Source organism: Eptesicus fuscus, chromosome 14, assembly GCF_027574615.1.
Source record: "Eptesicus fuscus isolate TK198812 chromosome 14, DD_ASM_mEF_20220401, whole genome shotgun sequence".
NCBI lineage: Eukaryota > Metazoa > Chordata > Mammalia > Chiroptera > Vespertilionidae > Eptesicus > Eptesicus fuscus.
The window spans coordinates 37,008,037-37,035,579 of NC_072486.1; the positions used below are offsets into that span (position 1 = coordinate 37,008,037).

The 27,543-nt window shown below is 39.2% G+C and overlaps 1 long non-coding RNA gene across 2 annotated transcripts; it reads right to left on the bottom strand.

Moving 5' to 3' along the window:
* Nucleotides 1–7,509: 7,509 nt before the first annotated feature.
* Nucleotides 7,510–27,370, bottom strand: LOC114234550 (uncharacterized). Of its 2 annotated transcripts, none has more exons than XR_008558073.1 (3): nt 26,424–27,370; nt 22,135–22,248; nt 7,510–7,898 (listed from the first exon to the last, which is right to left on the bottom strand). It is a non-coding gene; the product is annotated as an uncharacterized LOC114234550 (long non-coding RNA). The 2 variants fall into 2 exon arrangements; XR_008558074.1 differs by lacking the exon at nt 26,424–27,370 and adding an exon at nt 25,973–26,033.
* Nucleotides 27,371–27,543: the final 173 nt, after the last annotated feature.

Here is a 27,543-nt window from a genome sequence, read left to right on the forward strand (position 1 = left end):
TGGGGCTCATTACAACTACTCTTTCAAGCAACAGAACAATCAGCCTTTACTGGCCATTTTTGGCAAAACTAAGTACTAGGAAAGCTTCAATTTTGAACTTCTCTCAAAAGCTTAAGAATTGTGTTGTCTTTTATCATAGGGCTGATTCAATTCTTAGGTAAGATATTCCCAGACCATTTACTGTGGATATAATAGAGAGTGAATGATGATATTAGAGAAACCTATGAACTGGGAAATGGTGGCAAGTTCATTCTTCCTGTAATAGTATATATTTAGTAGTTTGACTTTACATTCTTAGTTGATTATGAGATCTTTGTAAGCAGGAAATATGTCTTATCTGAGTTTCTTAAGAGTATTTTTCACAGTAACCTAGAAATGAGCATATTTTCTAAAATAAAATATCTGCTCTCACCATCTGATTAAGAAATTTGATTAGTTAATACTTATATAAAAGTCTCACAAATTTCTAAAAATATACTTACAAGCTTAATGGAAAAAATGGCCATTAAATGGTAATTGAATGTCTTTTCTTTCACTGGCACATAAACTTCTTCCTAATTTCACTTTAATTAGGTATTGGGAAAAAGTTTAGGTAAGAAAGTAAAAGTGCTTAAAGTAGATTGCCTTAACTTATAGAATAGATTGATTGTAATAAAATAGAACCCAGTTTCCTGACTATTGTATGCAGAGTTTCAAGTTATTCTCTGCAATAAAAGACCACATTGATGTGGTCTGTGAGGTTTCTACAGATGATCTATGAGTTTTTACAACATACCAAGTGGATGCCTCTAATTGTTTGCCAACCATTCACCCCTCAACCACTTCCAGTATGGTTTTCTCCCACAACATTCCACTGAAACCACTTTGTCAGAAGTTATCAATGATGTGCATTCCATAACTACCTTTTGAAATACCCATCCTACCCAGAACATTTAAAATATCCCGGTAATTCTCTTATTTCTTTCCTTTCTTCTCTCTCCCCTTCATGGGATTTTCTTCCTCAAAATCACAAAACATAGGCATTGAAGATTCTTCAAGGTCCCATCCTTGACTTTCTTCTTGTGCTTATCTTTCTGAGCATTTATCTTCCCTCTTTTCTGTTCATTATCTTCCCAAATGACTTCAATAATTATGCAAATGAACTTAAAATTATATCTCTGACTTCTCTCTAATTTAATGCTGACATTATAAATACTGGTTAAATATTACAACAGACATTAGTATGTAGTGATCTGGAGAGTAGGAAGTGAAAATAAGCAGAGGCAAACTTTTACATATAGGGAGATAAGAAATTTAGGAAAACATATGAAACAAGAAAGGAACTGATAAATTCCATGAAAAAGAAGTTCTATATAGTCAAGAATATTTTGCTGTGCTGCTCTATGGTAAAAATTGATTCTATCAGATTCATATAATTGGGTCTCTCAGTTTATAAGAAGAACATGTGTTAGTAAATAAGGCACTAGGAGATTTCAGATACATGTGAGATATAAGATATAAGGATGATAAGAGAGTTTGTTTTGTCATCTTTGTGGAGTTGAAAGGATGTTAGAGGTCAGAGAGTGAGATGATATGAGGAGCATTAAGGTGATGGATAGAAAGGAACACATGCAACCTAGAAGCTCAGCACACCTGAGTATTATGTATGCCTGCAATTTCTCCTACGACTATGGTGGCAAATAAAAGTGACCTGAAGATACCCACATCACATTCATTGCCTTGTCTATTGCCATTGCAGAACATAAGGAAAACCTAGAGAGAGCAGATGAAAGCATCAATAACAAAGTGTCTAAACTCCTTTATATTACTCCCCCTTTCTATGCTCATTCAATACAGGTTCTCCTCTTACCACTAGTACCATTGTTATCACACATTAGGTTCTAATTATATCACCTTTGACTTCTGTATTCCTAACACCCAAATTAAAAAATTAAGTGTTTTCTGATTATTCTTCTAACAAAACTTTCTTTAATACTATATGTTTTCCAATGGTTTAGACACTTTCACCTCATTCTTAAACTATTACAAAGTACCTCTTTACTGGTTTCACTCCATCTTATATCCTGCTTACAAATAATTTTCAAAAAGCATTTCTAGGTCAGTCTCCCAGACTGTTCAGGTTAAAACCTACTTTGGTACATCAAGAAGCATAGAAAGATACAGGGTCACACTGAAGTTTGAGGTGTGGATTACTGTTTTGCGGCACTACTTATGTAGTTATAGAGTAAAAATAACTGTCTCATTTTAGACTAAATTACACTACCAAAGATCACTGCCCTAAGAACTAAATAGTCATGACAAAGCTGGATTGAGGGATACAAAGACAAAGCAGAATCTGTATTTAGGAATGATATTACTCTTTTTAAAATATATATATTTTCATAGAGGAAGGGAGAAAGAGAGATAGAAACATCAAGGAGAGAGAATCATCGATCAGCTGCCTCCTGCACGCCCCCCAATTGGGATCAAGCCCACAACCCAGGCAAGTACCCTTGACCAGAATCAAACCCAGGAACATTCAGTCCGCAGGCCAATGCTCTATCCACTGAGCAAAACCAGCCAAGGTGAATGATATTACTCTTAAGGTAAACCCTTCCTAAAACAACTTTTATTAAGAAAATTCTTGCCCTAGCCAGTTTGGTACAATGGTAGAGCGTCAGCCTGCAGACTGAAGGGTTCCCAGTTCAATTCCAGTTAAGGTTAAGGGCACATGCCTGGGTTGCAAGCTGGATCCTCCATAGGGGGTGTGCAGGAGGCAGCTGAACAATAATTCTCTCTCATCACTGATGTTTCTATTTCTCTCTTCCTCTCTGAAATCAATAAACATATATTTAAAAAAAGAAAATTCTTTTATTTGATTTCTCTGAAATCAGTTAAAGTTATACCCTCAGTGAACATAAAGATTACAAGACTTATGAGATTCAATCCTTTCTTGTACCACACCAACTAGGAAATTTCTTCATTTTATTGTTTAAACTAGTGGCCCAGTGCATGAATTCATGCACATTGAAAGAAAATTCATTAGAAGAAATATTTCAATATCGCTATTCGCCCTTTCTCTATAATAGAAGTGTCAACCAAATTCACAATCAACAATGCCAGATTGAAAACACATATGTGATTGGTGCCAGTGAGAACTTTATATGTATCACACATGCACGACTCAACTTAGCCTTTTATAGATATAGAATAAACTTGCTTAATTAGACCTGCTTTTTTATTTAGCTAAACTTTTTCCAGTCCAGTGAAGCACCCCAACTTCTCTTTCAGGTAATTGTCAGCAACACAGCAGTAAGTATCAACATGAAGCAGATTATTATTGTAGATCCCCCAGGGAGAACAAAGGGTAAAATATTTAACTGCAGCAGTGTTTGACTATATTCTGTGCAGTGAGAAAACCTGAAGTCATTTTCAAGGTCCACCATTTCTTCTTTTCAGTCAGGTCAAGTTTCTAAGCTTTCTAAATCTCCATTTTCCAGCTAATGAAAAGAAAATAGGATTCCACAGAGTCTCCTATCTACCTATTCCAGGACTTCTGTGAGGATCAAATGAGATGAGGCACAGGAAAATGCTTCACAGACATTTGGTTAAAATGTAAAATGTTTGCACCTGGTTATAAAGCAAGTCATGTTCCTGGGCTAAAGAAAGTGCAAGGAGGCTAGTCACTAGGGAGCATAAACCAGGTGTTGTTATGTCATGTCATTACCTGGATGGGCACTTAGCATATTAGCCTTTTATATATAGAGATTTTGAGGCTCATGGTCAGTTGACAATTTCCTTCTGTTTCTTCTTACATACAAACACATTTCGGCCCTGAGCACAATTTGACAATTCTTTCACCATATTTTGTTACCTCCCTCTGCTTTTCCCCACAGCAGCTATTGCAAAAATTTTTACACTCCATACATCCCCTCAAGACCTTTCCCTCATTTTCTCCCCTCCTTGTTTTCTAACATAAAGATGCTTTCCCCTTTATTATAAACCAAATGGGAAGATTGTAATTCTGTCTCATTATTGGGGGACTCAAATTTATGGGGCAAAGAGTCAGGAAAACCTTCAATTAAGATGAAGTAGTCAGATATTCATTTGAAACTGAGGAGAGGCATAAATAATTCTATTTGAAACAATAGTGGGATAAATTGGTGTACCTACTTCCAATCCATAGTGCTTATAGGACTAGTCATCCAAACTGATTATAAATACCACAAAAGCTGTAGCTGAGCCTCCTGTTATAGGGTCTTCAACATAGATTTCACTCATTTCTAGAAAAGTTTCGAACTGAAAATCTGCTGTGCAGATGCAATGGAGTACATCAGTACTTAAGTGGTATTATGTTTAATCCATCTGCTTCTATTGCCTAAATTTTAAATCAGTAACAATTTAAGTTTTTCTATTTTTTTTATAAATTTCACCTATAGTATTTATTTTAAAAAGTTTTTGAATCAAAATAATTATAAATTATTTCTGGTTTATATAATTTTTTTTCTTCTTTGTGAAAGGGAGTCATCATGGAGGCTTTTACAAGTTTTTTTCAGATACATTATTTTTTATCCTTTTTTCCACTAGTCAGTTTAATAACTTGTACAAGCTAAAGGCCATTTAAAAAATCACATTTCTATTTTTTAAATTTATCTTGTTGAAAGTATTACATATGTCCCTTTGTTTTCCCCATTGACTCCCTCCACCCCATCCCTGCCCCCACCCCAAGTCTTCACCACATTATTGTCTGTATCCATGGGTCTGAATGGCTTTCTTGGCAGGGAGACTTAGAAATTTACTCCTTAGGGGTAAGCCCTTAGTTTCATGAAGTTTATCTCCCACCCTCTGACCCATGTGTCTTACTAGGATATGTAGTGTATTTTCCACTTCCTGCTCACAAGTCAGATTATCATTGTCTAGTGTTATGTCCTTCAGGATGATCAAGATACTTGAATTTTCAACTGTGACAGAGAAGACAGCATATCCCTGAGGTAGAAAATAAATGTGAACTTCTGTTCTTACCATATGAATAAAAAATAAATGATCCCTTTTAATGAAGAGAATTGGAAAAATATATATTTATCTGCAAGGTCAACAGTCCTATCAGAAGTGCCAAAGCCTGTGTTAATCTACTGTCACGTAACCAAGTGGTAGCCCTAATAGCAGTTTCTGTGGCAGATAGTATAATAATACAGCAGCTGTGATTGGGACTGCCACTTGGTGAACTCATAGTAATATATACACCTACCAAGATTCGTTTCATTTTTACAGGATACATATAAGTGAATTGCATGGAAATATGTAAACCATCACCCCTCCCTCCTCTAAGTGTTTGACAGTGGTATTAATCTCAGCAGTTCTTTCCATAATACAGGATGGGGCAAAGTAGGTTTACAGTTGTTCATATGGAAAATAATACAATAAATAATAATACAAGAATAAACTCCGTGTTCCACACACTCACAGCTGTACACCTACTTTTACTTCTGACTTTAAGTTTTCCTCAGGGAAGAGGTGTGGTTTTCAGGGCTTCCACTTGGCTCTTGATGTCCTAGTGGCTCTGATTTCACAGGCCATATACACAGATTCTCCCAGCTGCTAAGTATTTTCTCTCTTAATCATGCACATGAGAACCAAAGAAGTAACCACAGGTCAGGTCCAAAGATACTGGTAAATATTGTTAAACTCCATAAGCTCCCATTTAACTAGAACCATGGTGGTGTTTCAGATTCCATGGCATCAGTGTCAGCTCAGACCTTCTAACAGCCCTAGAAATGTCTGGATTTTCCAATTCCTCCATGTTGAATTACCCTGGAAATGGTTCCATTTTCCATTGAAAAGTGTGGGGAAATTTACTATATAAATTGCACGTGGTATTGCAGGCTTCTTTCTCAAAAGAACCATGTGTTTCAATCAATGAGTTCTGAATTTGAGAAGTGACTTTGATCTGGAAGTTGGGTTAGGAGCTACAATTTCCCATTACAAGAGCCGATGTGAGCCTTCTGCCTATCATCTTTTTTTTCATTTCTCTCCCCATGCCTATCTATCTCATGTCTAAAAACACCATGACCTATTAGTTATTATCACAAATATCTGAAGGTCAAGGCAACTTGATGGAAAGCTGGTAATTATATCTATCTCACCTCTAGTGAATAAGTGCTATGCCCTAGCCTTATTCACAGCAATATTAAAGAGCCCAGTTTAATAGCAACAATTGACACCATAAACCACAACTTGTGATGTGCAGCTACCACCAGCCAAGCTTCTGAGAGATATTGGTGCCCACTCAGCAGGGCACTTCTTATAGAGTGTCTTCTGGGCCCACCCAGGGATCTTAATTTATGCACTAAAGGAATTGGTACACTGAATAGTAAGTACTGGCAGAAACCTGGGAAGCAAATGTGGGAGTAGAGATTCAGTTATCCAACAAGGGGTGGAACATAAGGCTTGATATAGGAAAATTTATTGAATTGAAGCACTCACACAAATCTCACAATTTGATGATCTGGCAATGACAATGAATTCTATCATAGGAGATGGATGCTCAAGTCTTACATGGTAAATCTATTCTAACATTCCCATCTCCCTGAATCTTCTGGAGACTTCCACACTACCATACAAGGAAGTTTCAGACTTTTCTTCATATTTGCTATATTCAAGTTTTAAGGAGCTAGTGTAGGAAAATGTTTTAGGATATCTTATCCTATCTAATAAAAGAGTAATATGCAAATTGACCATCACTCCAACACAGAAGATGGCCACCACCATGTGGTCAAAGATGGTTGCCCCATGTGGACACAAGATGGCCGCCACAAAATGGCCAGCAGAGGAGGGCAGTTTTGGGCAATCAGGCCTGCAAGGGAGGGCAGTGGGGGGGGGGGGACCAAGCCTGCAGGGGAGGGCAGTTATTGGTGACTGGGCCAGCAGGGGAGATTAGTTGGGGATGACCAGGCCTGCAGGGGAGGGCAGTTGGGGGCAACCAGGCTGGCAAGGGAGGGCAGTTAGAGGCAACCAGGCTGGCATGGGAGGGCAGTTAGGGGTGACCAGGCCTGCAGGGGAGCAGTTAGACATCAATCAGGCTGACAGGGGAGTGGTTAGGGGGTGATCAGGCTGGCAGGCAGAAGCAGTTAGGGGCAATCAGGCAGGCAGGCAGGCAAGCGTTTGGGAGCCAGCAGTCCTGGATTGTGAGAGGGATGTCCAAGATTGGAGAGGGTGCAGGCTGGGCTGAGGGACACACACACACACACACACACACACACCCTCCCCATGCATGAATTTCATGCACCGGGCCTTTACTATATTATATAATTTATATGTGATATATTATATACTTAGAATATATTTAATGGGATATATTAGGATCTATTGCCTAAGGAAGTGGAATTTGGATGAAGAGATTTAAGTAATGGGTTGGAGATAACTAGCATTGAGTACCCCAGGAAATATAGGTACATATATACACACATATGCACATACACACAATCATACTCACACCAAGAAATTAACAGGATTCATCTGCATTACTCAGATTTGAATGTTCAAATGTATTTAATAGTTTGGTAACTAGAAGGTTATAAAAGATCAATTCAAAATCACAATGAATTAAAGAACTATAATTTTTTGGAGATTTGATTGTGTTAGGTATCATGAGTCTCTCAGATTAAGCCTTTGAAATGAATACTTTTACCAATTTTATTCATATTGTATGAATTGTGACATATTTAGTTACATGAAGCAGAAGCCCATCTCTGTAGCTTAAACTTACAACAGCATTTTATTTCCCTCACATAACAAGAAGTGTGAAGGAAGGGAGTCTAAGTCCCTTTCTGTCATTTGGCTCCATCATGCTCACAGTGAAGCTTTTATCTTCATGCTTGTCGAATCATGGAGGCAAGATGGCATCTCCCTTTTCCGTTGTGCTAGAGGCCAGAAAAACAGAAAGGTACAAAAAGAGTGTCTGTATTAGAAAAACAAAAACATTCCCAGAAGTCTCTAGCAGATCCATACCTTTATCACATTGCCTAAACTTTTGTTACATGGTCATTCCTGACTGAAACAGAGTCTGAGAAGGTGAGTATTTTGTCTGGGATCATGGACAAACTGAAGAAAAAGGGATTCTATCAGTAAGGAGGTAGTGGAGTACAACAGTTATTGGGTAGATTAGGGGTGTCTGATGATGCCCTGAATTAAAACCAGTATTTTTCAGCAAATTTTCAGAGTACTGCTGAATATCAATAACTATTTATTATAATATTCTTGAGGGTTTTATTTTTTCATAGTCATCCTACCTAATAATAGAGTAATATGCAAATTGACCACCCCTTTGCTATGCCTAAGCCATGCCCAGCAGCCAAGCCACGCCCACCAGCCAATCAGGAGCAAATATGCAAATAAACCCAACCAAGATGGCTACAGCCACTGAGAGTGGGAGGGAGGCTTGGGTTTCTGCAGTAACAAAAGAAGCCAAGCTTTCCGAGCCTCCTGTTGCCGGCCTAAGCCTCCACACAAGGCTACAAAGTTTTAATTATAGAAGGTGAATTAATTCCAACAGAAATCACTGCTGGCCGAGGAGCCAGCAGCAGGCTTGGCTTTGCTCCAGGCTACAAAGTTTCAATTGTAGAAGGTAAATAAATTCCAGATACCAGGGCCTCCTCTTGGGTCACCAGGGGGCGTGGCCGGCCTGCAAACCACCACAGGCCCCTCGCTCAGGCCGCCCCACGCCCCAAGGGAACCCCCACCCTTCAGAGCAAACCAGTCAGCCCCCACCCATGCACCAGGCCTCTATCCTATCTAATAAAAGAGTAATATGCAGATTGACCATCACTGCAACACACAATATAGCTGCCCCCATGTGGTCAAAGATCCTGCCCCCATGTGGACACAAGATGGCCACCAGAAGATGGCCAGCAGGGGAGGGCAGTTGGGAGGCACCAAGCCTGCAAGGGAGGGCAGTTGGAGGCGATCAACCCTGCAGGGGAGGGCAGTTAGGGGTGACCAGGCCGGCAGAGGAGGGAAGTTGCGGGCAAACAGGCTGGCTGGGGAGCAGTTAGACATCAATCAGGCTGGCAGCGGAGTGGTTAGGGGGCGATCAGGCTGGCAGGCAGAAGCGGTTAGGGGCAATCAGGAAGGCAGGCAGGTGAGCAGTTGGGAGCCAGCAGTCCTGGATTGTGATAAGGATATCCAACTGCCCATTTAGGCCCGATCCGGGATCGGGCCTAAACGGGCAGTTGGACATCCCTCGAGGGGTCCCAGATTGGAGAGGGTGCAGGCTGGGCTGAGGGACACGCCCCCTCTCCGTGCACGAATTTCAGGCACTGGGCCTCTAGTTTGTTAATAATGAAATAATATACATAAATATTTTATATACTTTATCCTACATTATACTAGTGAGAATGAGATCATTATAGGCCATTCATGGCTTTTGTTTACTAAAATATCCATATATATTATAAAATAGCCAAATATGAATGGTGGCTTTAGGGTCCATGCTATGACCAATACTAATCTCCTTTTGACATCTAAATTCTAAATCACAGATCCTAAAATATGGAAATTTTTATTATCTGTTTCAAATAACATTTCCTTAATGCCCACATACAGATAGTAGAATACTATGTCCTAAATGAGTTCTTTAAGCTAAATGTGGAACACTTATTTATAAGAAACTCTCTTGTGTTTTTTACATCTTTGATAGACTTAATATCTAAAACTCAGTTTTTGACAAATCACTTAAGATATTAAGTGTTACCCCTTAAAATTTTTTTTCTACACTTACAAAAATATTTAATTGTATTCTATCTCCCACTAAAATGTAAATCTTATTTCCTCTACATTCCTCAAAAACAGTCTTTGATGTTGATAATCAAGATGGACAGATTTTTCAATGACATTTAGATGGCAGGGAATGAAAAGAGAGAGTAAAGATAAGATATCTGTCCTAAAGTTCTGTCTAAGTGGTACTCAAAGGTAAACATAATACCTTTTGGTGAATGCAAATCTAATATTAATTCATATCCAAAGTAATATGATCTTACAGATTTATACCTAATTTCAAATCTTCTGTGAACTTAATTAGAATTCATTCTGCCTCATCTTACACATATAATTGAATACATTTTTTCAAATCTAATTCTGGTCCTGTTTATTTGCGTTGATTTGTGTTTTATAAAGTCACATGCAAGTATGATAGAGTGTCAAATATATCACATGACATATGGGGTTTAGATAAAATATGACTATCAATTATAAAAAAATTTAGAATCTTGCATATAAGCATTTTACCCTTATCTGCTTATAGCTATAGAATTTAGAAAGAATATCCTATCTAATAATAGAGTAACATGTAAATTACCATCACTCCGCTACGCCCATGATTGGGCGGCGGGAGGCTGGGGGGCGGGACTCGGGTGGCCTATCCGGCCATTGAGAGGCATGGATCTGCTGCCACTGAGGGGGGCTACCCTGCTGTTGAGAGGCGCAGGGGGCGGGAGTGCCTCTCAACGGCCAGATCCGCGGCCGCTGAGGGGGCCTGCCGCGGACACCCAGCTGCGCCTCTCAACGGCAGGGTAGCCAGGTGTCCGCGGCAGCCCCCCTCAGCGGCCGTTGAGAGGCGCAGGGGCGGGAGTCCTGCCCCTTGCACCTCTCAACAGCAGGGTAGCCCCCCTCAGCGGCCGCGGACCATCAAAACTGGGGGAGCTGGGTGCCTGTCTGCTCCGGCACCAGCGGACAGACACCCAGCTCCACCGCGAAAAGCAAAAGCGTGTAGGGGACCCTACATGTGCATGATTCAATCATGCACTGGGCCTCTAGTATAGAAATAAAATTGAGAGAATAACCAAGTAAGAATTTTTTAAAAATTAAGAAAACTGAAAAATGTGTTCCATTGATACATGCACGTATATAAATGTATATTTTCGGTACATTATATATAGATGTATATATAGATATATGATGATACTGTGAAGGAAACAAATTGAGAAAATTAAATCATTAAGTAACTATTTTTTCTCATAACGTTCCTTAGAATATGCTCTATAGGGTAATTCTTTTCCTTCTTCTAGATAACATCTTGGTTGGTCCCCATAGAGCTCTTAAATAATAAATCCTCCTGGTACTTTTGTCACTTAAACTATTTCACTTCTGAAACTGATAGGTATAGCTAAAGTAATAATAAAAACTTCAAGCTTCATTCAAAATTAAAGCTTCTGCACTCAGCTAATCAGCTATGCAGCAGAAGGCAGGCTTGCAGTATAAAGTATGGCTTGGATAGATACTCTTCTACTTTCCCAACTTGTCTTTCTACCTCTTCACAAGTGTTAACTTGCACTGTTTCTGACCATTCCAGGGTTCAAGAGGGTGAAGGGAGGAGAGGTGAGGGCACAGGAGCGCTGCTGCACGCTTGTATTTGTGAGCTGCCATCATTGCTCTCTGGTTTGGCAGGTGTCATAGCTGACCCTTGCTCTTTTTCCCTGCCAGGGGGTTTCAGTTCCTTGGAGGGCTCTTCAGACCATTTACTCATCTCCCCACTCATTGGTAGGTATCTCTCACCTGCACCTGACTGGGACTTGGGTTTCAGGAGTCCATATCTTCACAGACTCTCACTGTTGGGATCCGACTGTCTTTAGGCAGCCCTTTTGAATAAAGTCATTTATGTTGACTCCAGGTGAGCTTTCAGCCACATATGTGTGGTTCACACCTTCCCATGTATCTTTGGTCCATTTTCAGATATGATTTGTTACTTAAAAAAAAAAAAGATTTCTATGCTGTTGTCACAACTTATACTTTTCAGTGTATACAGATCTGTTTTAATTAATAAAATTAAAATGAAGTTTAAAGCATCAGAGTCATAGTTAATTTGAAATCATGAATGCTGACCATTAAAAAAAACTATGATGTGTTGTGGTGAGCACATCTATTGATTGTTAGAACGTTGCAGATTGTGAAGATAGGCCAATATCCTTCTCTTTCAGAAAAAAACACAAAGAATCAATTGAGCAAGTTGTCAGTGAACAGGGGCAGAGCAGAGCAAAGACTTATGTGATCTGGTGTGGGATCTAGGGCCAAACATATGTGGGTTTGAGTTCAATCTCCACAATGTATTAATCACACAAAGTTGACTGAGTTTAACAAGGCAGTAATGTCCATTTCTTCTTCTATAAAATGGGAATAATAGCTCTAGCAATTATATTAAGATGATTAAATAAAAATATAATACATAATAGTGTTTACCACATTGTAGCTCCTTAATAATTGTTAATCTTGCCTTCTAACACTGGTCAAATTGTTGTGTACTTTTTTTTTTCCATTTGGAAACATGTTATATTTTTTTATTGTCTGAAGTTTTACATATGTCTCCTTTCCCCCCCCGCCCCCGAATGACCATCCCCTCTCCCCCCCTGCCATTCCCACCCCAGGCAAGCCCCCACTGCCCCAGTGTCTGTGTCCATTGGTTATGCTAATATGCATGCATACAAGTCCTTTGGTTGCTCTCTACACCCCCCACCTCCCCTGCCATTTGTCTCTGGATCTATTTTTGTTCATCAAATTATGTTGATCATTATATCCCACATATGAGTGAGATCATGTGATATTGTTGTGTCATTTTTATTGTATCACAGCTGTGGCTTCTTCAGGTATTTACTTTCTTTTCTATTTCTGAAATAAAAATTACACATATAACATATATGTGTAATATATTTTACATTATTTTCAGGTCACTAAATTATAACAATGCAATAGTGAGCAAGTGTGTATATGATGTATTATAATAGGAATCTTTGTTTTATTATACCACATAAAACAAACTTTAAAATATCAAACTATATTTTTCTAGATAAAGTGAATGAACCAGTAAAAATAAGTCTCTACTTCTATTGAATTAATCTTTGGGATTAGTAAACCAAGGAGAGAAGCTCTGGTTTTCAATGTAATAGGGGAGAGACAAACCATTAGAAAAAAAGTCCTCTATGACATGCTGTGAGAAAACTCTTAAGAATTTGAATACATACTCATAGGGCTTTTGTAATGCAAATCCTGATTATTTTTATGTTCCTAACTCCTCATCTTTTTCAAACAACTTATCCATGTTGGTAGCCAAATGATAGTCAAGCCATTGCTAAATGAAATGGCTAGTACTGCCTCTGTAGCTAATGTATTTATCTAAAGAGAACACATTAGTATTGTTCATAAGTAAATAGAGTCACTACTTCCTTGTTTTACTCCTTTCATAAATATGCATTCAAGATTCTGGGAGTAATGAATGCTTAATATGCTTTCACCATGTGGTTAAAAGCACTGGGAAGGATTAGGAGAAGCTTTTGTCCCAATCTTATTTTTCTATTCTAACAGATCCAAACACACTGCAAGGGTCTGTTCTATAACACCTAGATGACAGTTCTAGAAAATGTCTCCTACAACACTTAAGATTCTAAGATATATTATGTTTTTTTGTTTGTTTGTTTGTTTTTTTAATATATTTTATTGATTTTTTACAGAGAGGAAGAGAGAGGGATAGAGAGTTAGAAACATCAATGAGAGAGAAACATCGATCAGCTGCCTCTTGCACACCCCCTACTGGGGATGTGCCCACAACCAAGGTACATGCCCTTGACCGGAATCGAACCTGGGACCCTTGAGTCCGCAGGCCGATGCTCTATCCACTGAGCCAAACCGGTTTCGGCACTAAGATATATTATGTTTAACTATTAAATCTATTTAGTATGCTTTGCTCCATACGAATATTATTACTTTGTAGGCCCACTTTATGTAGACAACAAATATTTTCCCTTTAAAAATGTTAATGTGTTGTTCATAATAAGCCAAGATTTATTTCTTCTTATATACTTAATATATTACATATAAGTATATTTGAAATGTCTCTATATATTTCCTATCTCTGTCCACTGAAAGGGCTTATCAGTAATGGCCCACCAATAGCAATAAACAAGCCAAATTACTGTATCTTGGTTTCTAAATATATCATTCTTCCCTGAAAGGAACAGGGTTCCTTGGGGAGGAAAGACAAATTCCAGAGCTGGGGAAGAAAGAGAACAGGATAAATTTGGAATATATTTTAAATATATATCAAGAAGCAAGGAAGTATTTAAATAATCAGTAGGACATGTGAAAGGGACAAGTGAAGCATCTTGAAGGAGCCTCTGCAGAAAAAATCTGGGACAATTTGAACATTAAAATAAAAAAATAATATTAGTAGTAAATTTTAACCCATCGATTAAATAACAATCTAGGTTTCCCTACTGATTCAAAGTTTTAAAACAATATCTAGGATTAAATGTAAAGGCGTGTGCATTTATTCATTAGTTTAATTCATTCAGTGTATTTGTATCATGCAGTTCTACCACCAATGACTTCAAGGACAAACCGTAGGGTAAGATCCTCTCCCTGAGTACATACAGATAAGGCTTAGAACAAATGCCAATCACTTACACAGTTATCCCCTTAGACACTGAGCAAATGCCAACATATTGGGAACTTTCTGGGGGAAAAAAGCTTCAAGTATGCATTTGCAATTCTACAACTTTACTTTAATGCTATATATCTGTCACATATTAAAGTATGGTGCTGTCATTGTTCCCTGACAGAAATGACCTTTGACTTGGCTCCAAAAGGTCCATATCCTCCTCCCATCTCTCTGGCTACATCTCTCATTTCTCCTCGCAGCTCCTCATTCGGCTATTCTACTTTGGCCAGGCACTAAGGAGTTGGAAAAGCCCTCAGGTTCCAAGTTAAGAATAGTTAAGTTCTGTTAAATAAAAGGTAATGAATGTCTCAAATACCACTCTACTACTCTAACTTAAAAAGATAAACAAACCATAGAAAACATGCTATGGAATCATGATTTTAATGAAGTAGTAACTTGTATTCAATGCTAACATATTTAAAAGTAGACTGAAAATCTATAATAAATAATGGTAATAGAAAAACTGAATTGTAAGCTGTATATAAAAATTACTCAATCTTTTCACAATGTTTTCATGACAGTTCTAGAAAATGTTTGCATTAAATATGAATTGTCATATTTAAACACTTTATTTTTTCAAAATGAAACAACAATAAACTTTCTACTGATTACAGAATATAGCTATAGCTACTAATGGCTATAGCTATATTTTTTATTTATGGCTACTAATTAAAATATATCATGAAAACTCTTCTGAAGATACTCAGTAGTGATAAAAGCAGGTAAGTAAATTAGTAATTGCAAAGTAGTTTATCAAGTGCACAAGACAACAGTAGCACAAAGACAACAGTAGGAGAAAGAAGGGAAGGCTTCCTAAAAGAGGGAAAGCTTGAGATGAAGTTTAAGAGATGAGTCACAGCTTCTACGTCTCTGGGTCTATTTTTGTTCATCACTTTATGGTGTTCATTATATTTCACAAATGAGTGAGATCATGTGAGGGCATGTGCTGGGGGGTGGAAACGGCCAGGGAGAGGTCAATGGGGGAAAAAGGAGACATATGTAATATTTTACACAATAAAAAATAAAAAAGGACACATCTCCAAGGCTTTCCCAAGTTTCTCACTGAGATTTAGTCACCCCTCCTTGATATTGTCAAAACACAATTTTTAAATCTCTTGCATTACAGCCATCTGTGTCCCTATCTAAACTGAGTTTCTTGAGGTTAAATGTAAACTCTCATTCATCTCTGTGTCTTTAGGGACCATCACTGGGTAAAGGGCTCTCAAAAAAAAAAAAAAAGAAAAAGAAGGAAAAAAAAGAGATGAGTCACAGTTTATCAGGCAAGAACGAATGAATGAGAGACTATCAAACCAAAGAAACAGCATATCCACAGTCACAGAGGCATGGATTAGTCTGTTGAATGATGATAAAGAGTCAGGGGAGAACTAAATTTTAATCAGGGTCTAATTTGTTAAAGGTCTAATTTGGACTAGGCCCTAGTCTATGACATGTCAAGTTCCTTACCACGTCAGGACCTAGACACCTCCCTTCCTCCTACCTGAAAAGTCCTTCCTTCAGATTTTTACACAATTGAATATTGTTCCTCATTTAAGTCCTGACTTAAAAATCACCTCGTAGGGCAAAAACATACAATGAGATAAATGATGTTGGGAAAACTGAAAAGATACACTCAGATAAATGAAACTAGACCACCTCTTACATCACATATAATGAAGTCCTAGAAGAAAATATAGGCAGTAAAATCTCTGACATTTCTCTTAGTAATATTTCTTTCTGATATATCTCCTCAGGCGAGGGAAACAAAAGAAAAATAAACAAATGGGACTACGTCAAACTAAGAAGTTTTTGTACAGCAAAGGAAACCATCAACAAAATGAAGACAATCTACTGATTGGGAGAAGGTATTTGTTAATGATAGATCTAATAAGCGGTTAATTTCCAAATTTTCTAAGAACTCATTCTACTCAATATCAAAAAGCCCCCAACAATCCAATTAAAAAATGGGCAGAGTACCTGAATAGACGCGTCTCCAAAGAAAAGAAACAGAGGCCAACAGATACATGAAAAGATGCTCCACAGTCACCAATCATCAGAGATATGCAAATTAAAACCGCAATGAGATATCACCTCACACCTGTCATGATAGCTATCATCAGTAAATACACAAAACAAGTACTAGCTAGGATGTGGAGAAAAGGGACCCCTGGTGCACTGTTGGTGGAATGCAGATTGGTGCAGCAACTATGGAAAATAGTATGGAGGATCCTCAAAAAATAAAAAAATGAAACTGCCTTATGACCCTGTGATTCCACTTCTGGGTATATGTCTGGGTATATGAAGAAACCCAAACAGTAAATCAAAAGGATATATGCCCCCCTATGTTCATTGCAGCGTTATTTACAATAGCCAGACTATGAAAGCAACCAAAGTGCCCATTAATAGATGAGTGGACAAAAAAGTTGTGGTACATATATTAAAGGGAAAATACTCTGCCATAAAAATGATGAAATCTTACCTTTTGCAACAACATGGATGGAATTAGAGGGTATTATGCTAAGTGAAATAAGTCAGTTAGAGAAAGACAAATACCATATGATTTCACTCTAAAGAACAAAATAAACTGAATTGAGGCAGACTCATAGACACAGAGAACAAACTAATGGTTAATGGAGGAGGGGGGTGGGGGTCTGGGTGAAAAAGGTGAAAGGATTGGGAAGTACAAATTGGTAATTGCAAGATAGTCATGATAATGTAAATTATAGCATAGGGAATCCTATCTAATAAAAGAGTAATATGCAAATTGACCATCACTCCAACACACAAGATGGCTGCCCCCATGTGGACACAAGATGGCCATGACAAGATGGCCAGCAGAGTAGGGCAGTTGGGAGGGACCAGGCCTTCAAGGGAGGGAAGTTGGGGTCAATCAAGCCTGCAGGGGAGGGCAGTTGGGGGGACCAGATCTGCAGGGGGAGGGCAGTTAGGGGTGACCAGGCCGGCAGAGGAGGGAAGTTGGGGGTGACCGAGCCTGCAGGGAAGGGCAGTTAGGGGGGACCCAGGCCTGCAGGGGAGAGCAGTTAGGGGTGACCAGGCCTGCAGGGGAGGGCAGTTAGGGGCAATCAGGCTGGCAGGGGAACAGTTAGGCATCAATCAGGCTGGCAAGGGAGTGGTTAGGGGGTGGTCAGGCTGGCAGGCAGAAGCGGTTAGGGGCAATCAGGAGGGCAGGCAGGCGAGCAGTTGGGAGCCAGCAGTCCTGGATTGTGAGAGGGATGTCCGACTGCCCGTTTAGGGCCGATCCTACCGGGCCTAAACGAGCAGTTGGACATCCCTTGAGGGATCCCAGATTAGAGAGGGTGCAGGCTGGGCTGAGGGACATCCCCCCCTCCCCCGTGCATGAATTTCGTGCACCGGGCCTCTAGTATAGTCAATAATATTGTAATGGCTATTTATGATGCCAGGTGGGCACTGGAAATATCAGGGGAATACTTTGTAAAGTATTTGATTGTCTGGCTATTATGCTGTACACCTGAAACTAATACAAAATAATGAATGTAGACTGTACTTGAAAAATAAAATTTAAAAGTATCGCCTCTTAGGAGAGGCCTTTCCATACCACCCAATCACCACACCCACTTGTTAGCATTCTATTTCCTTTGTTTATAAACCAACAGATATACTAGAAACACAGAATAAATACCAATTGTACAATTTTATGTATCATACCCATATTCCCTTGATGTTTAATCTCTTTATTCTTATAAGCTAGACTGAGAAAATCATGGAAACTGCTAAGCAATGTTTGGTGCAGTACACACGCTAGAGATTTGTTAGCTGGCAATCTTCCCTTTATCCTGTAATGAATGTATTTTGTTCACCAGTAGCCATATGAGTGTGACTAAAGCAGAAGATACCCTTTCAGAGACATTTGCATTCTATTATCTCAAAAGGATAAGTCTCTAAGGTAAAATTATCAGGCAATATGACAAAACATAGTGAAGCATTTTGGAAAGAGCAGAAAAGATGTTTTTGGCCCTTTAAATCATACCTCATGTGCAAATCCACCAACCCTTGAGGAGAGACCTGTATTTGTCTTCAGAGAAAAGGGCTATGAAGTAAATCTCCATTAGTACTGGGAAAACTTAAAATTCTTTTATTTAGCTTCCTGCTAAAATGGGAGCTTCAGAGAATGTTTATATGTAGATAAACACAACATGACATCCTTTAAAATACTTTCTAGGCTTAAAGAGGCAAATGCAGTGTTTGTTCTTCTTGAGGTCTGTATGGTGTTTGAATGAGTCCATAAACTCCTGCAGTTACATAATCAAACAGACCGAGTATATAGGAGCCTTTATCTTTTCAACACCTATTGTTATTAAAAAAATATTTCCTTATTTCTAGGTCTCCTATCAAGACATTAGTGACAATATAAATAATATTTTAAATATAGCCTAAAGTAAAAAACCATAATAGCATTATGTCCTCAAAATTTTGAAATTTTAGTAAAATGGCGGTCATTATACTATAAAATACATTGACATATGCAAATTATTTAAGACTCACAACCGGATGAAATTAATCTAAATCTAGACCATATATAACTAGTAGCTGACCAATATCACAACCAATACTAAGTGTAGGTAAAATATTCATAATTGTCATTAAATAACATGGGTTAAAATGTATCATACATTTATATAAAATTTTGAATTGTATTATATTTTATTTATTTAAATATATTTTATTGATTTTTTACAGAGAGGAAGAGGGAGGGATAGAGAGTTAGAAACATCGATCAGCTGCCTCCTGCACACCTCCCACTGGGGATGTGCCCGCAACCAAGGTACATGCCCTTGACCGGAATCGAACCTGGGACCTTTCAGTCCGCAGGCCGACGCTCTATCCACTGAGCCAAACTGGCTAGGGCTGTATTATATTTTATTCATAGTATATTTCTATTTATACAAAGTGTATTGTACATTAAGTATACTGATTAAATTGGAATTATAAACTAACAATATTAAGTTGTGGTAGTGGTCTTCAAATATCTGATAGTTTTAGGGTCAGTGAATTATTAAAGAAAAAGCTTATAAGTTTAGGAAAAGGATCATAATACAAAGTTATTATGAGGCAACAATCTGAACAGTTGATCGGAAGAACATATATTAAATACTGAGTGCTCATGAGAGGGAAGTAATAAACCAATTTTGTGTGTCCTGGTCAAGCCAGATGTGGAGAATGTGTTAAAAGAGCATTTTCAAACTGAAGCATCACTTTAAGGTATTAAACAAAATGACAGAAGCCTGGTCTTTGAGTATTCATTGCAGATATATGAAAACATTGATGGCATTAATGACTAATGATTAAGCTAACATGATCCACAACAAACAAGTCATGCTTTATAAGTAAACATGTGCATTTTTAAATTTGACTTGTTTATGAAGCTAGACTAGTTTCATGTTATAACTTCTTTTTCTTGATGTCCTAATTTTTGTGGTATATAGTTTCTGGAGTTCATTTTTTTTCCTCTTTGGAAAATCATGATAGTTTTGCTTTTCACCCATCTTCTACTGAATCTCTTAATGTCCACTTTTTTTCAGAGATTACAGACAATGGCTTGCCCAACTTCCTGATTCTTTTGTTGATCTAGGACCTGAGAGAAGTTGAAAAAATTAAAATCCTCTGAAGCAATTAAATGATTTCAAATTATCCCAGGTCTCATCTTAAACTACAATTTTCTTTTAAAGAAATTTGTCCTCCTCTTTTCGTGCTTAAAATTATTCTCCTTGATAGATAAAATGTTATATAATTATCTTAATATGTTAATACCTTCCCAGATAGCAAACCTCTTGCTGTTCTTGATCTTTTAAGATACACCTTTAAATTTTGGGTTTACTTTACTGGTATTAGTTGATTCTGTGCTTAATAGATCTAGTTGACCCTTTCATATTCATTGTAGTTATGTATCTTCATTTTTTTCTGTTATTGTATTTTCTGTCATTCATTCAACTTCTGTGAGGAATACAAACAGGAAGCCATGCTCTCATGACCCAGCCTAGCAATGACGCTGTGATATGACTAGAAGATTATGATACAAGGCAGAAAAAAACGTGACGAAAAGGATCAGGTAGCATTTCATTGGAGTTCATCAGATAAGATTACTATCAGCTGATTATGTATAAATAAATAAAAAACTTTACATAAAAGGTTTATTTAAGCTGGACTTTCTAAGAATCTCTTAGCCAAACAAATAGTTTAGCTTCAATGGATCTCTAAGTTACATGCAATGATATGTAATATTTGGAAGATGCATGTATATATGCATTTGTGGTAGAGCGAGAAGGGTGGGATAAGATCACTAGTATTCATTATATTTTGAAAGACATCTATAACACTCAGAATGGTTAAAAACATATCATGCCACACGGAATAGTGTTTGAAAAAGTTTTTAAAATAATTAAAATAAGTATGATTAGAATTACATTTTCATTGCAACAAATGTTCATTAGCATTTTCTGCTTCTCAATAATCTGGATGAGAAACATGATGAACTTTTCTTTGATTTTTTTTTTGAAATATGCTTTTCCAAAGACTAGAAAACACATCTGACTATTCCTTACTATTTTAAAATAGAATATGTTCACTTTCTTTCCATAACTTTCTTTACACCTACAAGATTTTTCACCACTGACAAAAATTAAGCCCATGATAATAATGTCCCTTTGTTGATTCTTTTGCATCCTCGTAATAAAAACTGTTGTCATTTTAAAATCAATTAACAAAAGCATAGAAATAATAGGATAAGAATATGGGCAGTAGACATCACATTAAAAATACATGTAGAATACTTTGAATTATTATAACATTTATAATGAAAATTGATGGGAAACCGAAGACAAAAATAAGAGGAGCTATAGGAAAAAGAAAGAAATTAAGCTCCCCATTTGGAAAACAGAAGGACTAAAGAATATGAAAAAAATACAAGTAGTTAGAAAAGTAAGAAATAGTGTTTTGTAGATGGAATTTTCTATAAGGATGAAGGAATGAAAAAATGGTAAGATGGTTTTAAAAGATTTAGAATCATAAAGTAAAAAGTGACACCAAATGAACACAAATAAAAAGGGAGTGATAAATATAGCTGCTTGATGGCATGAACTCGAAGTACCAGAATTTTTGAAGCGTTTAAAAAAATCTAGTAAAGAAGTGTTTAAAAGGTATGAGAATATCTTTTTGAGATCAGTAGAATATGAAGTGATGATAAAAGATTGACAAGCACCAAATAAGTAACAGGCAAAAACATAAAAATGAAACATAAATTCAGATATTGACATTTAGGAAGTATGACTAAGTAACACTGCAAAGAAGCATACATTTCCATATCCAAACACAATATTATTTTGTTATGTTTTGTGCATATGTTGAATAAGGTAACAAAAGCATAAAGAGGTCTTACTCATTATCATTTACATAAAATATTGCAATGATTTTAAAGTCAAAGAACCAAAAAATATTTTGTTTTATTGAGCTGCTCAAATTCCTCCATATCTTGTGAACTCTGTAGTTTAGATGGAGCAATGATTTAAATGATTTTTCAGTTCTCTTTCCCCAGTTTGTATAAATTCCATGTCCATGAATTTCACAGAAAGAGTTACATTCAGAAATTTCTAGCAACTGAAGTGATCTAATACTCATATAGATTTTAAATAGTCAAATTTTACCTTTCCTCAGATTGTTTTGCACAGGGCTAGGTGGCTGACTGACAGTTGTTTGAGTACGTTCTTGAGTTGCAGAGACGTTGGACAAGGTATTACTTCTCAATACTAAGACCAATACTGAAAAATAGTAAAATAGTTCTATGAAATGCAGAAGCACAATCAATGAATATTAATTCTAGACTAAAATGAAACAGTTCTGATTCTTCCAGGCCAATTTAATTGATATAAACCCAAGATTTACAATCACTACAATATGTAAGATTTTGAGGTAAAGATAATTAGTACTATAATGTAATTTGATAAAATGCCAAATAAAATATACAATTCTGTGCATGTGTTTGGAGGAATCTAATCCCCTAAACCTTCTACTAAGGAACATCAAGAGGCAAAGGGAAATTAAGGTTACAGATGGAACTAAAATGGCTAATCAGCTGATTTTAAAATAAGGAGACTATTTGGGTGGGCCTGCTATAGAGTCCTGAAAATTGGAGGAGGGAGGCAGGGGAGTCAGTATCAGTGATAAAATACGAGCTGATACTGCTGTTGCTGGCTTTGAAGACAGAATAAGGGGGCCACAAACCAAAGAGTTTAGGTGGCCTCTGAGGGTAGGCAAGAGCAAGAAATAGAACTCTCTCCTAGAGATCCGGAAGGAACATAGTCGCTCTTATGTCTTAATTTTAGCCCAACAAGACTTGTTTTGCACTTTTGGCCTCCACAGCTGTAGGTAATAAATTTGTTTTATGGTAGTTTGTTATAGAAGCAATAGTGAAAATACAAATACCCAGTTCAACCTCAGCATGAAGAAAGCCCTTGCCTGAAAATCACACTGGACATTTACACTCTCTGCTAAAAGGTGGGACATGTCTTCATGCCTCTGGTCAGGTAGGTCTCTGATGGGGGTGCACCAGGCTTTGGTCTTACCGCCTATGGCCCTTATTATTTCTCCTCAAACACAGAGATCTTATAGGGATGCAATAATCCGTCCGTCGATCAATTGCAGCATTTTGTGTCCACTTGTATTTAGATAGCTAATTAAAACTCAGTATTTGGTACTTTAAAAGTAACACTGCATTAGGAATAAGAACTTTAGAGTCACACAGACATGGATCAAATCAAAACTCCTCCCTTTTATTGGGAGAGTAACTTTGGGCAGTTTAAAACACCTGAACCTCCGTTTCTTGGTCTGTAAGAAGGAATAGTAATGTTGTAGGTCAGGATCCCCAGAATCAGACCCTAAGATGAGGATTGTATGCACATGATTTATTAAGGAAATGCCTCCAGGAAAAAATACCTAAGTTACCAGAGTACGCAAGATATGGAGGGAAGCGATTTCAAGCAAAACCCTCGCATCAGCATGATCCTGCAGGGGAGCTTTGGGGTATAAATGACATCTCAAGTTTTCTTACTATTAGAGGCAATAGGGCTGGGCTTTTGTGCTCTGTAGGGCAGTTCTTGGGAAAGGTGCACTGGGAGGAAAGTTCACTCCCAGATGGTTCTCTCTGGTTGTCTGTGCCTGAAGGCAAAGTGAGTCCAGAAGCTTTTGGGCAATCTTCCAAAGAGAGTGGCAGAGGATGGCTGTGAGAAATAAAAGAACACAGAAGCTGGGGGAAGGGCACCCAGACCCAACTGAAGGGATCCAAGGGGATGGGGTAGAATCTCCCACAAGCATTTACCTCAGAGAACTCTTCTAAAGACTGAATGCACACATGTTTTGGTTTCTTTAGCATTTAAGACTCCTAAACTATTTTCCTTTTGGAATAGCATGCAATATCTAGTGCCATGTTTACACATAGAGTGCTCAGCAATGAAATAATTCTTTCTTGACACAGACATTATACCCAGAAAGGGTACAGGAGACAAAATAAAAATAAAGCAAATATGAAGGATACCAGAATAGAAAGTAACCAAATTAGTCTGAATCTAGCATTTCAAAATGCTTGTAATTTTAGTTGTATTTTTCATAGAGCTGGAAACTTGAACTACTTGAGACTAGAAACTGTTTTTATCCTTAAAAGCTAGGCAAAGTCAACTAACCAACCAACCAACCAACCAATAATCCAATAATATATTTATTTGATGAGAACAAATCCTAGAAAAAATGCTACTTTTACCCCCAGGAAACAAACTAAGTACCCAGAATGCATGCAATTTTTTTTTTTCTTAAAGAAAATCTTTGCTACCCTCTGTTCCTATACTGACAATTAACACCTTTACTTGTGATAGCACTTTACAGGTTTAAAGTGCACTCACATTTAAATGCTATTAAAGTGCTTTCAAATTTTACATGATGCTCACAAAACCTTGTCATATGTATTTTTTTTTACAAATGAGGGGACAAGCTCTGGGAGTTTAAGTGACTTAGTCAAGTTCACACAGCTAAAGACAGGATGCCAACTTCTGACTCCAGGGATAAAACTCTACTCAGTGTTCTACATGATCTAGATGATCTCTTTAGCCTTGTATCAGTCAAGGTCCAGTCAGGAGACAGAAATCAGGAGAAATCTATAATAAAAAAAAAAAAAAAAAGAGTAATATGCTAATTAAACGGGACGTCCTTCCAGACGACCTTCCAGATGAAGCCTGGGCTGCCAGGGAAGCCCGGATCCCCGGTGCCTCCAGGGGTGTGGGATAATTTAGAAGAATCCCCCAGTCCCCACCGTGTCCTCATTAGAGATAATGTGCCTTTAGCCCACTTGATGGCCAAAAAATTTGTTGAGATGTCACAGACTGGGCTGGTGAGGAAACCACCAGCTGGGGTGCCAGTGAAATGTTCTGGCAAACTACCCACTGGGACTCCAGCAAGGCTTACTGGGAAGCCACACAACTAGAGAACTTGCCAAACTTACTGGAGGGTGTAAAACACTGCTTTCCTGCCCATCACTGGCCAGAAAGCCACCCACGACACCATAGAAGCAAGAAGAAAAGCACTGGAACCAAGAAGACAAGTCCCCTTTTTATGTAGGGTCCCTCTGGCACCTTCTACTGACAAGTCCCAACACTATACCAACTAACAACAAAGAAGTGTTCATAGGTTCTAACTCTAATATCACAACTTAGGGCAAAGAAGATGAATTAGGAGCTAAGAAAACACTCAATTAGCTGACGACACATACCTCAATGATTTTCCTGGATTCTAGAGGGTAAAACACTTTTATTCCAAACTCCTGTTCCATTTGTTTTCTTTTGTCCTAATTACCCCTACAATAAAATGCAGACCAAACCTTTGGGGACACTGGTATGACACATTGTAAGTGCAAGGGGAGAGAGACAATGCAGTGACGGAGACCAGGTCTGAAGCCAAAATACTTGGGTGCCAATATTAGTTTCCCCACTGACTAAATTTTCAGGCTTGCAAAAGTTAATTTTCTTATCTGTAAAAGGGCATGGTAAGAGTACCTTCTTTATTAAGATGTCAGGAGAAATGAATTTATATAAAGCCTATAGAGTAACATCTAGCATGCAGTTAGAACTCGATAAATATTAGTATTGCCCATACATGTTAGTCTATAATTAGTGTTTAAAAATAAATATTTAGTTCTTATTATCAATTTCCACTTAGGATTGTGTCTTATAACGCTAACAGCCAACTTCTTTGGGCATTGCCTGTAGCTCTGGTTTCAGATCCTGGCACTGCCCCTGGCTCATTGAATAATCCTCATCAGTGGCAGCCAACTCACTGGGGATCTGGTTTCTCAAGTGAAAAAAGACACATGGTTAAACAAATCATCTTTCTTTCACATCTCTTTCAGTTCCGACTAAATTTGATTCACCTTTTCCCCAAATAATGAGTTATACTTGAGAAGGGAAAAGGAAGGAAATTAACATTTTAAGTGCTACCCACCTGTGTCAGGCAAGCACTTTGCATGCATTAACCAGATTTCATCCTTATCCTGGGATTGGTCCTTCTAACCCTATTTAACACACAAGGAAACTGATGCTCAGAAAGGTCGAGCAACACACTTAAGATCACACTGTTGGTAAGTAGCAGAGCCTGAAATCAAACCTGGCCTTTCTGTTTCGGTTGACAAAACATTTCTAACTACACCGCTTGCCTCCCACACTATCTTCATCTCAGACATCAAGCTTCCTAACTGCTCAGTGCTTTTCATGCGTTAAAGAGATGAGTAGGTGTGCGATTTCTTTTTTGTCTTAAAGTTATCATTTGAAAGTAAAGCAAGTGCAAATCATTTACCAGTTACAAAAATGTTTAAAATCATCCCTAACGGCTCACAGGAAATCCGCGCTTGAGTGGAAATCAGCAGCCCTCCAGCATCCTGCGCCCCTGTCCTCACCTCTCCTCCTGGCTGAGAACTTGCTGAAGGTTAATGACGGAGCCTGGTGGCGGGCCCGCGAGCTGAGTTCCGGCCCCGATGGGCCGCAGTGTTCACCCTCGGAGCCTTCTTTTCCTTCCCTGTCGCAGGGGGTGGTCGGGCCAGGTCCTCTTAAGGTTTCTTCCCAAGTTACAAGTCCGAGTCGGAGGGCTTGCCAGGGCCAGGGCGTGGGTGAAACTGTCCATTTCTCCGAGGAGGCTGCTCACCGCACCCCTTTGCCCAGCCCCACCGCCCGCAGCCCCTTTCCGCTCCTCCAAACAAGGAAACCCGAAGCCCCTTCCCCTCGCTCCCGGGCATCGCCTTTCACCAGACATTCCGCCCTGCGCTCAGGCCCCGTCCCAGCCCGACGCGCGCGAAAGGGGTGCAGCTCTGCCCTCCCCGCTCCGGTGACCAGCCTGCAGCTCCCTAACTTTCTGCTCCTCGGGGGGAACTCTGAGAACTCCGCCACGGGTCTGGCTGAAAACCGGAAGAGTCGAAATCTCTGCACTGCGAGCCCCTCCGCGTGCCTCCCCGGCTCCCGGCGCCCGGGCCTCTCCCCCGGCGGGATCCCGAGCGGGGGCGGGCGGGGGCGGGCGGCGGCGCGGGCCCCAGACGCGCCCCCATCAAGGGCTCGCAGTGCGGCGGGGCGTCCTCTCTGCGCCGCAGCCCAGCTCCGCTCGCCGCGGGGAGATCTGAAGCCAGGTCCGCGCTTGGCTCCCAGCCTGCCTGCCTGCCGGCCTCCCCACGCCGGGCCTCGGCTCCCCTCCTTCCCCGCTCCCGCCTCCCCTCGCGGGCTGCCAGGCGGACCCAGCCTGCCTCTCTCTCCGCCTTCACTACCGGGTCAAGCTGCGGAGGGAGGGAGCGGAGACGCCGGCGAAGCGGCCCCCTGGCAGGCGCGCGCCCCTCCTCCCGCAGCCGGCTCCCGCCACCTCCTCCCCTCCTGCCCATACAGTACAACTAGTACACACACACACACACACACACACACACGCACGCACGCGCGCACACACACGCGGATCCGCCGCTGCCACTGCAGCTGCCATGGACATCAGCTAACACCACACACCCAGGCGCGCGCTCCCACTCGCACCGCGCAGGAGTG